Raw genomic sequence first — 14,673 nt, 5'->3', positions numbered from 1 at the left:
AAGTTTAAAGACATTTTTTTTAGTGAATAATATTTTTAATTAGTTTATTAATAGTGAATATATTGACCTGAATACTAAGAACTTTTGTTTTGCATTTTTTTTTATACAGTATTTATTTTCTCTTTGAGGCTATTTTTTGAAGTCAATTTCCGAAAGACGATATTATTTTGCTTGCGTAATAAAATAAACAATTAAAGGTATTATATATTTGTGCATTAAATTTTTTTAATGACTGTTGGCTAAATAAAATAAATTAATTAGATAGTTCCTGATAATAATTAAAAAAAAAGAAAAGAAGGTATTTGTTAGTGATGGAATTGACATTGAGGTATTTAATTGAGGTTAACTCACTTAAAACCAAAAATACAGAGATCTTTATCATGTACATACCGGCCACGGAACAAACACGTCATATTCCGAAAATCACGTAAATTTATCAAGTAGTTTTATTTTTAACTAAGAAAATCCAATTATATGAGTAAGCAAAAATAGACTATCTCGCGTCGTCATGTTGAAAACAAAAACAAAAACAAGAGCAGATAAGTCCACAATAATACAAACTTGAGAGATCAACCTTGTAATGGTAACAATTTCACATTAACCACTTTAAATCGCTTAAAAATTATTTTCATTATAAAAATATAACTGCTTGATCAATTTATATGATTTTTGGAGTATGACGTTTCCATTCCGTGATGGGTACGTAAATCATAAAAAATTTTTCTGTTTTTTTTTTTTTTTTTATAATTAGGTTGAATTAAGAACCAATTACCTTAGGGCCTTAGTTTATTTACCATTTCGGGCGGCAAATACGAATTAAATTAAGATTTTATTTGGTCAAATCGGCCGTTCTTTGAAAAAGTGAAAGGAAAAAAGAAAGCAAAATGAGGTTGAAAGGAAAAGATGTGGGTGTGGTGGACGGTCCGGGGGTGGGGGGTGGGGTGGGTGGAAGGTCCGTGCTAAATGTTAGTGGTCATAACGGACGGCCTCCCTTCCTCTCTCTTGGAGTGACGGCTGCTCCTGCTACTGCTGCCGCCGGCGGCTACGGAAATTGCCGAGGGACGTGCGGTCGGATAATCGAATGGTTTTAACAGGTACACTTTTTTCGGTGGTCACCGCGAATGGTGGATGGATGTCCACTCCAAGAACTGCCAACACCCAAGCTGATTCCAAAAAAAAAAAAAAATTTTTTTTTTTTGGTATTTATTTATTTATTTTTTATATGCAAGGTAAGAAAATATCCCATCCCCCCTACGGGCTTTTAGAAAAAAAAAAAAAAAAAAAAATGGGGACCCCCTTGGGTGCAAGTTTGTGGATTTTTTTAGAAGAGGAAGGAAAGAAAGAAGAATTGATAAAAAATAAAAATAAAAAAAATGTTCAAGGTACCCCCACCTCGAACACGATTAATCCATTACCTTTCCTATTTTTATTATTTATTATCATCATCATCATTATTATTATTTATTTCTCTTGCGTGCATGTGTGTTTGTTGGGTAGGATTGAGCGTCGGAAACGGTGCGAGTATGGGTTGCAAAGTGGCCAAAAAATGAGTGATCGGTCTGTAGTAATTTATTTAGTGCAGATTGGACCCTCATTATATGCCCTAGCTTGAACTATGTATATACATTACATGTCATCTATTTATATTGTATTCAGGGGTGGGGTTAAAATTAAAAAAAAAAAAAAAAATAGAGAATGCTATTTTTATTTTGTATTTAATCGTGTTATTCTATACTTTTGCATAAATAATCTATATTTTCTTATACATTTTTTCTGCATCTCCTTCTTTCTGTCATTGTAGACCGATCCAAACACCCTTCAGTAGTAGTAGTAGTAATAATAATAATAATAATAATAATAATAATTAATAATAATAATAATAATCCCTGCTATTCGCACAGATCACAAAAACACGCACTTGATAAAAACTAAGAACGATCCTGTCTTAGTTTGGATTGTTAATTTGTTTTTAATTTCTTTTAGACGGACTATGAATATATATATATTTTATAAATTTCTTGTGGATGCTAAACCAGGTTTCTTTTAAAATGCCATCTTCTCCTCTCCATAGATCAGTCTGTTTATTTAATTTTTTCTCTCTTTCCGTTTCTTCTGGCATTTGGTCCGAAGCGCACTCACTCCCCCCTCCTTCTCTCACTTTTTTTTTTTTTTTTGCTCTTTTCAATTGCTTGTCATTTATTCCGTCCTCATATGACCTGCATTATTGAAATGCCGAACTTTTATAGAAAATACGTAGCCACAAATACAACATTAAGCAATTATATAATAAAAATGGATTTCTTTGTATTATTTCTCCATCAAATAATTGAAAAAAAAATGTCTAAATAAAATAACTTGGCTACATTTCTTATTGGACAAACAAAAAAAATAATAAGATGGATAGTAGCAATTTTCACTTTGATAGATTTTTTTTTCTTTTATGTAATCTTAAGCGAAGTATATTAATTCTAGCTTAGCCAACTCAGTTATACGTTTTTAAATTATAAAATAAAAAATGTAATAATAATTAAAAAAAAATTAAAAAAATATGCCAAGTAATGGTTTCTTATTTCGTTTCACTTTTTGACCATATTTCTTTTTTTTATTAATAAATTTCGTTTCGTTTTTTTTCTTCATTTTCATACATTCCTTTTATTTCTTGCATATTTTCATCAAAAACAACAACAAAAAAAAAGAAAACATATACACATATGTGTGTAATTTATCCAAAGAAAGATAAAAGCTGAAAATAAAAATAAAAAAAATCCCTTTTATAAGTTTTTCTATACGAAATGTTTTGAAAAACTAAAGTTTGTTTATCTTTTTTTCCTCGACTTAAAAAAAAAATTGCATTCTTAGTTTGTCAGAATTTCCCAGACTTAAAATATATTTCCGACAAATATTCCTACATATTATTTAATATTCACATTGTTATATCAATAAACTTATAGTACTGCGTCTGTGTTTCTCGCCTCTTCGTGACTTATTGAATAATAAAAAAATGCAATAGCGTTAACTAAAACGAAATAATATTAAAAATAATTTAATTACGCAATTAAATCCACCCGAATGCATTTCATTTTTAAATAATTCAGATATTTTAATTTTTTGTTGATGTTTGACTTAAAAACGACTTACATAATTTCTTCATGACCTTTCGACATTTGAAAGAAATTTGGAAGCCTTTAAACTAAACAAAATATTTAAAATGTTTCTACGCATATATTAAGTTTTGAAAGCTATTAAAATTTATTAATTTTAGAAATCAAAACGTCATTACCTTAATAAAAATTAGTTACAAATTTGGTTCAATTAATAATTTAATGCCCAATTATTAATTAAGTCAAATTGTTATAAAACTTAAACTTGTTTAATGCTGTTTCAATAGCAACCATTTTAAAGTCGAAAAATTCAAGATAATAACAACAAATTTGGTTTAAAAAGAAATGGACACTTCTGCATTTTAGCATCCCCGGTAAATCAGTACGATCGTTTGAACAACATTACTTATTTTAATTATTGTTTTAAAGAGGAACCTCCAACCGATTGTGAAGAACGAAGCACAAAATCGGTGACGTCAGCACTTGTGTTAACTATACGAAGTTTTTAATAAGTATGGAACGATTTTCTTTTTCAAACTGCAATTAATAATTAATCTTTGTTATAATTTTATTAGGTTTTAAGATTTACACAGTTTAATGATTAATATTATAAATATTTGCATGCTAAATATAAAATATTAACATTCGAACAGTAGTCATTGAAAAAAAAGGAGTGAAAATAAAAATAGGCTAAAATTATTTTATTTTTCATTAAATAAATCGTAGATGTTAATAATCAAAATGGTGCTTATGCACTTATGTTACCATGCCATTTTTAAAAAATGGTATTTACAAGTTAAATTGGAGTTTTACGATATTTTTTAAAATCATATTCTGACTAGTGTTCTCATTTTGGATGGTATTCTCACAATGTTTCAATTGATGCGATGTTTGACCTTTTTTCAGGTGTTTCTTTTCGAATTCAGGAATCTTTCTGTGAAACTTGAGAATTTGTACTGCATTTCGAAAAGAGACCTTTATTTAACACACGGGGGTAGCGTGCTCTCATTCTGAATTTCAAACCGAACTATTTATTTAATTCATGGGCAGGGGTGGGGTCGGAGTAACTTGGTCTGGTTCCGCAATGACCTGTGATGCAATCACCAATGTAGAATGACAATTCTTGCCGGCCGAGAGATTGAAACCCAGCCACGAAGTCACCTTTGACTCCATTTAGTAAACCTCCAACTCCAGGCCACCAAACAACTGTCACAAGAAGGAAGGGAATTAAGATCTAATAAACGTTCAATTTGAGCACAGACATTATATAGTTCATAGTGTTTGAACGACAGGAAGTCGTGAACGTTACATAAACTCTAGTTGATTACCTCCTAGTTTATACTTCCCAGGCAGTGCCTTAAGTATTCTTAAAGAGGCTTGACAATTATAAATAAATAATAATTATATTTCATACTTACGCAATCATCAGTGTAGGATGACAATTCCTGCCGGTAGAGGACAGATGGAGGTAGACATTCAATATTTAAGTGGATCTTAGCTAGGAGCTGGTGAACACATTTTCCATGACAATCTGTTGAAAATTTTTAGTCCTTGAACCTCAAAATGGCTAGAAATGATTTTGTTTTGTGACAGATTATGAAAATTAACAGTACGTCTAGAAAGATATTGTTTAATAGATTTTGAGATGAGAGTTGATAATTTGTATTATTTGAACTACTGTTTTTAACTTGGATGTAATTCTCACAATGTTTCAGCTGATGTAACCTCCAACCTTCTTCATGTGCGTCTTGTCGAACTTGGGAAGCTATAGAATTTCAAACGGAATTATTTATTTAATTCACTGGGGTAGCATGATCTTGTAGATTTAATCCTTAATAACGGTCAATACTAAGAATACAGTTATAGATTACTTAAAATTTCTACGCGGTCATGGTTAGTGAAAGTTCAACAAAACATATCTGAAGAAGGTTGGCAGTTAAATCATTCAAAACATTGTTCGAATAACATTCAAGATAAGAAAAGTAGTTGAAATAATCCAAATGAAAATGAATTGTTCATTAATATGATGGCGCCATTTGCAATATAAAATATTTGGATTCTTCGGACTACTGTTCTCATTTTCAGTGTTATTCTCATAACGTTTCGGCTGGTGTAACCTCTGATCTTCTCTCTATTGAATTCGGAAATTAGTAGTAGCCCCCTTCTTCAAAGCGACAGTGTGCCTTGTTTGGGGTGAAAATTGAATAAAAAATAAATAAATAAATGAACAAAACTATGACCAGGTAGAAGTCTTAAATAATTCGCAATTATATTTTTAGTATCTCACCCGTATTGAGGATTGAACCTTCAACCTCCAGGACAGTGTCACTTAGAACTGAATTTTACTTAGTGCTTTATCTGTTAAACCATGGGTTTTTTGGATTAAATAAACGGTTCTGTTTGAAATTCAGTACAGATTCCCAAGTTTGACAAGATACACCGGAAGATGGTCGGAGGTGAGAATAACACTCAAGATGAGAACAGTAATCGAAACAAACCAAATAATAGATATTTCTTTTATAAACGAAATTCAATTCAAATCATTGGGAATGTAAATGTGGTATTGTGGTGCCCGGTGAAATGAAAGTGAGGAAGAAATAATGAAAAAATGAAAAGGGCATTGCTTAGATGAGTCAAAATACATCTCGATAATAATACGTTAGAAAAGATGACCCACTCACCTCCTTTTATTTATTGAGATGGTCGGACTGACTTCCTCATCTTGGTTGTTATAGCCACAACGTTTCGGCCGTTTTGCCCTCCGACCTTCATCAGGTGTTTTGTATCGAACTGGGGAACCGTTTGTTAGGAGTCTCGAACCCAACACTTTATTATTATTACGGGAGTTCCCCAGTTCGATACAAAACACCTGATGAAGGCCAGAGGGCAAAACGGCCGAAACGCTGTGACTATAACAACCAAGATGAGGAAGTCAACACAACAACAACAACAATAATAACAACAACAACAACAATAATAATAATAATAATAATAATAAGGGGTTGGGTTCGAGACTCCTAACAAACGGTTCCCCAGTTCGATACAAAACACCTGATGGAAACCGGAGGGCAAAACGGCCGAAACGTTGTGACTATAACAACCAAGATGAGGAAGTCAGTCCGACAATCTCAATAAATGAAAACTCCTCATCTTAAAAATACAGACAATTACCACTTACCTTCTCTTCTCAGACTTTTCATGATCTTGTACCTAATTTGTAAATGAATTTAATTTTATTTGCAAAAAACAAAACAAAAAAACAATTCAAAGTGTAGTATCTGTTTTGGTTGATCTCGGGGGTGGGGGCTATCCCTGGAAGCATTACTTCCTTCTTTGGGAGAGGGGTAGATTTATTGCTTATCACCTGAGGCATCCTCATCAGGGAATACCAACAGGGCAGTTCATGGCAAATTTTGCATCCATCCAGAGTAAGGAATAAACAGTGTAATGATTTTTTTTTTTTTTTTACAAGAGTTACCACTTATCAAGGCCTGAAGTCCACTTGAGGATAAGGGTCATCAGGACAACAGTGTAGTAATTGTTAATGGTGTAAATTGGGTATAATTTGATTATTTAACAGGACAGTTCAATAAGAACTTTTTTATATTGGACTTGAAGATGACCATAGCCAGCCAGCCGAACAGAGTTCTACAGGCAGGCAGTTCTAGGAAATAAACTTTGTTCATGGAATTTGCATTTAAATTTAGGCATAGATAGAGTGTGTGGGAAATTGTTGATAGTGGTTGTAGTTAGATGAGTGTTTTTTTTATTTTTGAATTTCAATTACAGCGTTCAACGTATTTTGAATCATAATATGAAGAATTGAATTATATTTTGACATTTAATCATGCATTTTAGATTTAAGAGAAAAATAAATTTCATTATCATCATCATCATGTGAACAAACATCTAACTGCTCAACTTCCCACCTGGCTTCTCCCTTATAAATTTGGTCCCTATCACAGTAGCACTTGGGTTTCAGCGGCAATGCTTGCATTGAAAAAGGTATATATATATATATATATATATATATATATATATATATGTGTGTCATCCACATACAGTACTGTTTTGCTGTTTCACAGCTCATCAGTGCGGCTAGACAAGCAACTACCTCAAGCAAGGATCGAAACCCGATCGCCCTAATGACAGTTGGAGCTTCTAACCATTGCACTATATGGATGCGGGCAGTGAATTAACAATGTTTTGACATTGTCCAAATACCTAAGCTCAATTTGTCTACACAAAGAGCATCGCTTCATATGTTAATGGTAATTTGTGTGTGTGTGTATATATATATATATATATATATATATATATATATATATATATATATATACATAGACCACATAACTGATTCTCAGGTTATCTAAAAGGTGCTAGACATTGGTAATATTTAAAGAGAAGAACGCGAGAAAAAATCAGTATTGGCATTAAAAATGGTTTTATGATTTTTTTCTTCATAAATGTGGAATCATTTAAGTTAAAATTCACTTAGTATTATGCATGTAAAATTGAGCAGAGCACACTTAAAATGTGTCAACATTATGTGAATAAGTGAAATCAAAATAAAATGGCCACCGAATTTGACTTGATGTCGGGTTTATCTGAAAACGAAACTAAAATTTTAACTTGAAATGATTGCTCATGTAATAATATTTATTAATAATAATATTTATTAATAACTAGAAGGACCTGGTAGATATTCCACAGTGGACTCATTCATACGTAATATATTGATGTTGGCATTCTGTAGATGTTCAGCATAAATGGAGACGCTCTCAGATTATTATAGTTAAAACTGCAAAAGTATTTATCTAAGTTAGCAGGGGCGCCCTGGCGTAGCCCGGTCATAAAGTACACTTAAATATGATATTTTAATTCTTGCAGATTTGTCTATATTATTATAGAGTTAATGTTCTATCAATTTTTATATATCATAAAGTTGCGATTTCAAAAATAAAAAAAATATATCTATATGACTTGGGTGCATTAGCTTGAATCAAAACCGAAACCAAAACTTATGAAAAAATATATGCATGTATATATATATATATATATATATATATATCACTTGATTTCTTTCAACTATAATCGAAACTGAAACCAAAACTTATGAAGAATTTGTGATGAAATTATTTATAAAAAAAAATAGATTACTAAGGTGCCATCAGATAAAATCAAAACTAAAACCGAAACTTATGAAGAATTCTTGTTAAAATTATTTATTACAAGAATTTGAAATCGATAATAATTAAACTACAGTCACTCGGATGTAAGCGTGACACACAAAATAAATAACATACACGCTATTCTATTAATATATGGATCATCATCATCATCATCATAATAATAATAATATATGGATTTTCATCATCATCATCATTGTCATCATATTAATATATGGAGTTTCATCATCATCGTCGTCATCATCATCATATTAATATATGGATCATCATCATCATCATCATCATATTAATATATGGCTTTTCATCATCATCATCATATTAATATATGGATTTTCATCATCATCATCATCAGCAGCAGCAGCAGCATCATATTAAGCGTTATGTTCATTTTATATGTTGGCATGCGTTGAACGGTTATAGGAAATTGCTTTTCAAACTAACCTATCTCTGCACAGGTTTGCATTTATCCCTCTCCCTCGGGTCCATTTTTAACACTTCCCCCCATGTTTTCCTTGGTCTCCACCTGTGAACTGAACCTGCTGCCTCAACTGTTCTACATTTACTAAACTTTCACCCATTCTCTCAATGTGACCATACCATCAAAGTCTCCTGTTCTGCACACATCTCTCTATACTGTCTGCATTTAATCTGCCTCTGAGGTCATCCGATCTCAGCACATCCACCGTATCTTGTTCCCCTCCATAAAACAGTGATTTACTCCATCCCAATTCTTACAATTACACTAGCACCTGCTCAACCCTGTGTTCCAATATTATTACCAAGCTAACAAAACTCTGACAATTGCAAAAGCTTCGTCACGCAAATATACTTTCTCCACATCTGAGTTCTCATCCATCTCCATTTATTTAGTTACACTTTTTGCACACAGATTGGTTCTCCTCTTTCAACTTACAAGTAATTCCACTGCACTTCTTGTGTATTCAGTGCTTACAATGACATTTGTTATATATCCGCCGCAGCTGATCATCAGTTATATTTTTCAGGCTATATAATTTCTAAAAATCAACTTTTGTCATTTCTTGATATATACACTTGTTGATGATAATAAAACACATGCAGCTGGTTATAAAAATATTTTCAGTTTCAGAATGGCACGTTTGACATTAATGACAGTGTGCAGCGTGGGGTTGATGCGTGAAGAAGAAGTGACGCTTGGGTTGGGCGTTGTGGTCGCTCTCTCTCTCTCTCTCTCTCTCTCCCAACCATCTCTTTCCACCCCCTTCCTCTCTCTCTCTCTCTCTCCCAACCATCCCTTTTCACCCCCTCCCTCTCTCTCTCTCTCTCTCTCTCTCTCTCCCAACCATCTCCCCCCCCCTCTCTCTCTCTCTTTTATTGGCCCAGATGACGTTAACATTCCAACATGCATTGTCTTGAAATGTGGGCCAATATCACTGACCCAATCTCTGAGGATTCTACGTCCCACATTTTTACCTCTTCTGATGTCATCCCCGGGCATCTGCATCCAAGTTTCTGACCAACTTTTATTTTAATATCATCACGATGATCTGGATTATCCAACACCAGCCACTCTGATGAGTCGTAGACAACGAAACACATGTCAGTGGATAATTACATTTTAAAAACAATATATAATATATATATATATATATATATATATATATATATATATATATATATATATATATATATATATATGCGCACAGAGCACCTAGAATTCCCAATTGATCACCCATTTTAGTAATGACCGAGCTCAGTGTTGTTTAACTCCAGTGATCTAATGGTATGTCAATGTGATTATGCCGTTATATATATATATATATATATATATATGGGATGATTTCAATATTTTTTCTGATTCTGATACAATTACTGATTCTGATTCATTTAAAATCTCTAAATATTTAACTATAAAGTTGTTGCTTTTCATTTTTGAATTATCATAAAAAAAACATCATGTCATATGTGCATATATTTTTGCAAACGTAGAAATATTCTTGTGGAGGTTGATCTATAGACTTTAGTTTTACTGGTAGCATTAAAATGAATAAATGTTTATTATTTTATCCTTAATATCAGCAATTTAAAATTATTTTAAACAAAACAAAAACAAACAAACAAAAGAAACAAAGAATCGTTTTTGCCATCGGAAAATAAGCCCAATTTATTCCTGAGAAAACTAAGAAATCTATTTTTAAGTCTAAAATGTCACCGGGTATCACCTCTCCCACTCCAAGTTAGCGTTTTAATATTTTATTTTTGTATAAAAAAATATATATTTCACTTATTCATTTAAGGACAAGATGCTCTTAATAACAGATATAAACTTTATTTCTCTTGGTAGAAGAGGGGGGGGATCAAAACAACAATAGGCAGCCTGGGTGGATAGAGGTTTTAAAAAAAAGAAAAAAAAGTTGTAGTAGGCAGGCTCGAACCTGTAACACAAAGGGGAAAAGAAGGTTAAAAAAAAATGCGACGTCTTAGATGATGTCTCCATGGTGCGACCGAAAGTCCCGAGCATTGAAATTAAGCATAGTCAATTCAACCGAGATGATGACTTTGTGAAAATGTCAACGCAAAAAATCAACCTCTCTTTGTAAAAAAGTTCCCAGTTGAGGGTGAATGAATTAACGTATTTGGCCAATTTTTCGATATCTGTCGTCCGAAAGATCGAGCTTGAAAATGATACCGATCTGGTCAGGATCCTTCGTGTGTGTCGACCCACACACATTTTGTTTTTATGTATTAGATTATATAAATACAACAAATGACAAAGGTCTACATTCCAAATTTCAAGATGTTGACCATCTTACCTTTTATTCCTTCAAGTATGTTTGACATACACAATTGTTGACAGCACCTGTTTTGTAACAAGAAATTATTCATTTAATTATTATATCAATCAATGAATTTATTTTGCCCTTAACTCATCAGAAGAAAAAGCACCTGTTAATTCATTAAAAGAAAATAAATGCATATGGGCATGATTACAAGATCCAAACACTTGAGAGATTTTGCGCTATGAAACAGGTGCTGTCAAGAATTGTGAACGTAAAACATACTTTAAGGAATAAATGGTAAGATGGTCAACAGCTTGAAATTTGGAATATAGACTTTTGTCATTTATTTATTACATCGATCTTCATAAATTGAAGGATTGATACATAAAAAAGGTGAAATTATATATTTAAAAACTGGAGAGAAGGTCAGAAAAAACATTGGTACCATCGGTTTCAAGCCCAATATAAGGGGGACCAGTTTATGGTAGATAATATTAGGCTCTCCTCAGCCATTGTTTTCTCTACCTACCTAATATTATTTATCATTAACTGGTTCCCCTTATATTGGGCTTTAAACCAACTGTACCAATGTTTGCCAGAATTCTTTCCCACAAACAGTGGACATATATATATATATATATATACGGCATAATCACATTGACACACCAGTTCTCGTCAGATCACCGAAGTTAAGCAACGTTCAGCCTGGTTAGTATCAGATGGGTGACCATTTGGGAATTCTAGGCCCTGTATGAGCTCTCTGCTTATCTCAGCATTTGTTTCCAGTCGTCCTGTACTTCACTTGCCACTGGTATTTAACAATGTCGTCTCAGGAGAGGTGTGGTTGGAGATTGCGCACCTCCTGCCAAAAAAATTTCACGTGCAAGCAACCCTTTGTGGGTATCCATAGTCTGTCCAAGACTGAAGGAGCCTGCTTTTTATATATATATATATATATATATATATACCCAAATGGTCACCCATCTGCTGTGACTAACCAGGCTCAACGTTGCTTAACTTTGGTGATATATATATATGATGATTGCAACGTCTTGTCAGACGAGTGCCACTCCCTCAGACATTTAAAATCCATGAGCCCAAATGCCTGAGGGAGTATCTATACAAAGATGATGTTACAGAGTCTTAGCTTTGTACGACAGCTAAGTCTCTCTCTCGGTTCAAAATGTTGAGCAAGCAAGAGCAAGATAGCCAGCAACAAATTAAACTGCAGACCAGCTTAATGCGAGTACTGGTCTCCCGCTTTATGGTTTTTTAAATCAGAGATTTGCTTCTCCTAGAAAGGTTGCCTTCACCACGGCTGGCTTACGGGAGCCCTCTCCACCCCAATACACATATACACACACACAAATATACACGGTGCTAGTTGGCCGTTGACCCAGAAAAAGAGTTCATTCGCCCTTTGGAAGGTCTTGTTTTTAATCCTCCAGGGAGACTAGCCGCCCTCCTCACCAAACAAGTCTGGTGGGGGAACCAGTTTAGTCGCCGGTGACCCGACCATGAGGCAGGTAGTACTGGGTTACATGGTACCAGTAGCATATGACATGACCTGACACAATATATATATATATATATATATATACACCAGTATTTTGTGCTTATTAAGAATTACACTTATTTTAAAAAATACAAAAAAATCTTTATGGTGTATGTACTTGGTCACAGAACGAAGATGTCATATTCCAAAAATCATGTAAATTAATCCAGTAATGTTTTTTTTTTTTTTTTTTACTAAGAAAATCAAAAGTTACGATTTTTAGCAATTTTACTACTAAATTGTATTGAACAAAAGGTTTACTTTGACTTGACATTCTAAATTGAGTTGTCTTCACCCTTATTTATTTTATCGGATTTCTTCACGGCTGACAAAAACACTACAACTTACTTAGTTGTAAAATTAGATATTTTAAATAAAAAAAAAACTATGTAATCAAATTACGTGATTTTTGGAATATGTCGTCTTCATTCCATGACTAGTACGTACATTATACAAACTTTTCTGTATTTCCTTTAGTTTTATTATCTGCCACAAGTGCAATTCTGAATAAACACCCAGTAGTTTTATTTTAAATGTTTATTTTTTTTTACCTACAGATACTAACGTTTCATGCGTATGCAACTTTCAGTGTAGGAAATGATAATTACTGCTGATTGAAGGATTCGAACCCAGTTGCTAGGTTACCTCTAACCCTTTATAACATGAATTATGATGTAGATGATTCAAAAAATATTTATTGTTAATTTTAGAAGGCATACTGAATGTAATTAATGGACAGTTGCAATGTGGAGGTAATGACATCTGACTAGATACTAAACTAATATGTACAAAGCGTGTTTGAATCAATTCCTATTTTATTTATGCCATTATATTCATTTATTTTCGACTGAACGAATTAGTTCAATCAAGTCATAAAGGGTTAACTCCAAAGTCTTATATTTACCCCTAGGCTGCTGTTAATTAACACGGGGGAAAAAGGACAATTTAAATTCTATATCATATTTGTTAAGTGTTGAGACATGTTGAACAGAGTGCAGTCTCGATCCAGTAACAAAGATGGCGGCAGTAATTGCTAGTAACAAAGATGGCGGCCAGGAATCAAATGCAGTCCGTGACGTAGTTAACGGTGAACTGATTGAATCTAAAATTCGACAATTTTTATAGTAACTTTGGAAGATTTTCATTGTTTGGTTAGCACAGCCGGTGGTTATAAAAACGATTGGTGAAATCATTGGCGTTATACCCCGTTAGGAGTCAAAAACATTTTATTTATGCCATTATATTCATTTATTTTCGACTGAACGAATTCAAACAGATCATAAAGAGTTAACCCCAAAGTCAAGTATTCACTTCTAGGCTACCGTTAATGAATACTGGGGAAAAAAAAGACAATTTAATTTCTATATCATATTAAATTGGGGACATATACAGTAATCTTAGTTATCTAGCGTTCAACGGCCGCAACCAGAACATCGTCTTATGCATAGATTTACAGCTTCTTTTTAAATTCTCATAAAAGCCCAATCACTGTTAAAAGGAACAATAACAATATTTTTATTTTAAATATTTATCATTTTTACCTATAGACACTAGTGTGTCATGTTTATGCAATCTTCAGTGTAGGAAATTATAATTACTGCCAGTTGGAGGATTCGAACCCAGTTGCAAAGTCACCTTTAACACCGCAATCTGATATTCAATATATATATATATATATATATATATATATATATATATATATATATATATATTATTTATTTGTCTCCTCATGGGAGCAAAATGTTATTGAAAGCCATTTTTAATGTTGAGGAAAAACCAGCTACTCAAAATGGGGCACTCTGGATGTAAGCAAAAATAAAAATTGCCTTAGTATAGAAGGGTTTCCCCTGCATTGACTAAGGACAACTTAACTTGAGTGTAGCATCAGAACAGATACTACACTGTGATTTTTGAAATTAAAAAAAAATACTACCAAAAATAAAAATGTGTTCACTGATGTTTTGTTTTTAGAGAGGTGATGTCTGATAAACACTGCTGAGGAACTATGATAAAATGTTTGTTTTAAACAGCAAAGAACTGATGATTCCTAGAAATACATTAATATTATG

At 32.7% G+C, this 14,673-nt stretch overlaps 1 protein-coding gene across 1 annotated transcript in view; it reads left to right on the top strand.

Annotated features, from left to right (window-relative positions):
* Positions 1-961: 961 nt before the first annotated feature.
* LOC145252465 (uncharacterized) overlaps positions 962-14,673 on the top strand; it is a 55,834-nt gene continuing 42,122 nt past the window's right edge. Inside the window, exon 1 of the mRNA XM_080111883.1 lies at positions 962-1,229. The gene's annotated coding sequence lies outside the window, so the exon portion shown is untranslated. The remainder of the gene's footprint in view (positions 1,230-14,673) is intronic.

This window comes from Euprymna scolopes, chromosome 29, assembly GCF_053919585.1.
Source record: "Euprymna scolopes isolate OS-2025 chromosome 29, ASM5391958v1, whole genome shotgun sequence".
NCBI classification, from domain to species: domain Eukaryota; kingdom Metazoa; phylum Mollusca; class Cephalopoda; order Sepiida; family Sepiolidae; genus Euprymna; species Euprymna scolopes.
This window is presented reverse-complemented; position numbering and strand designations above follow the sequence as displayed.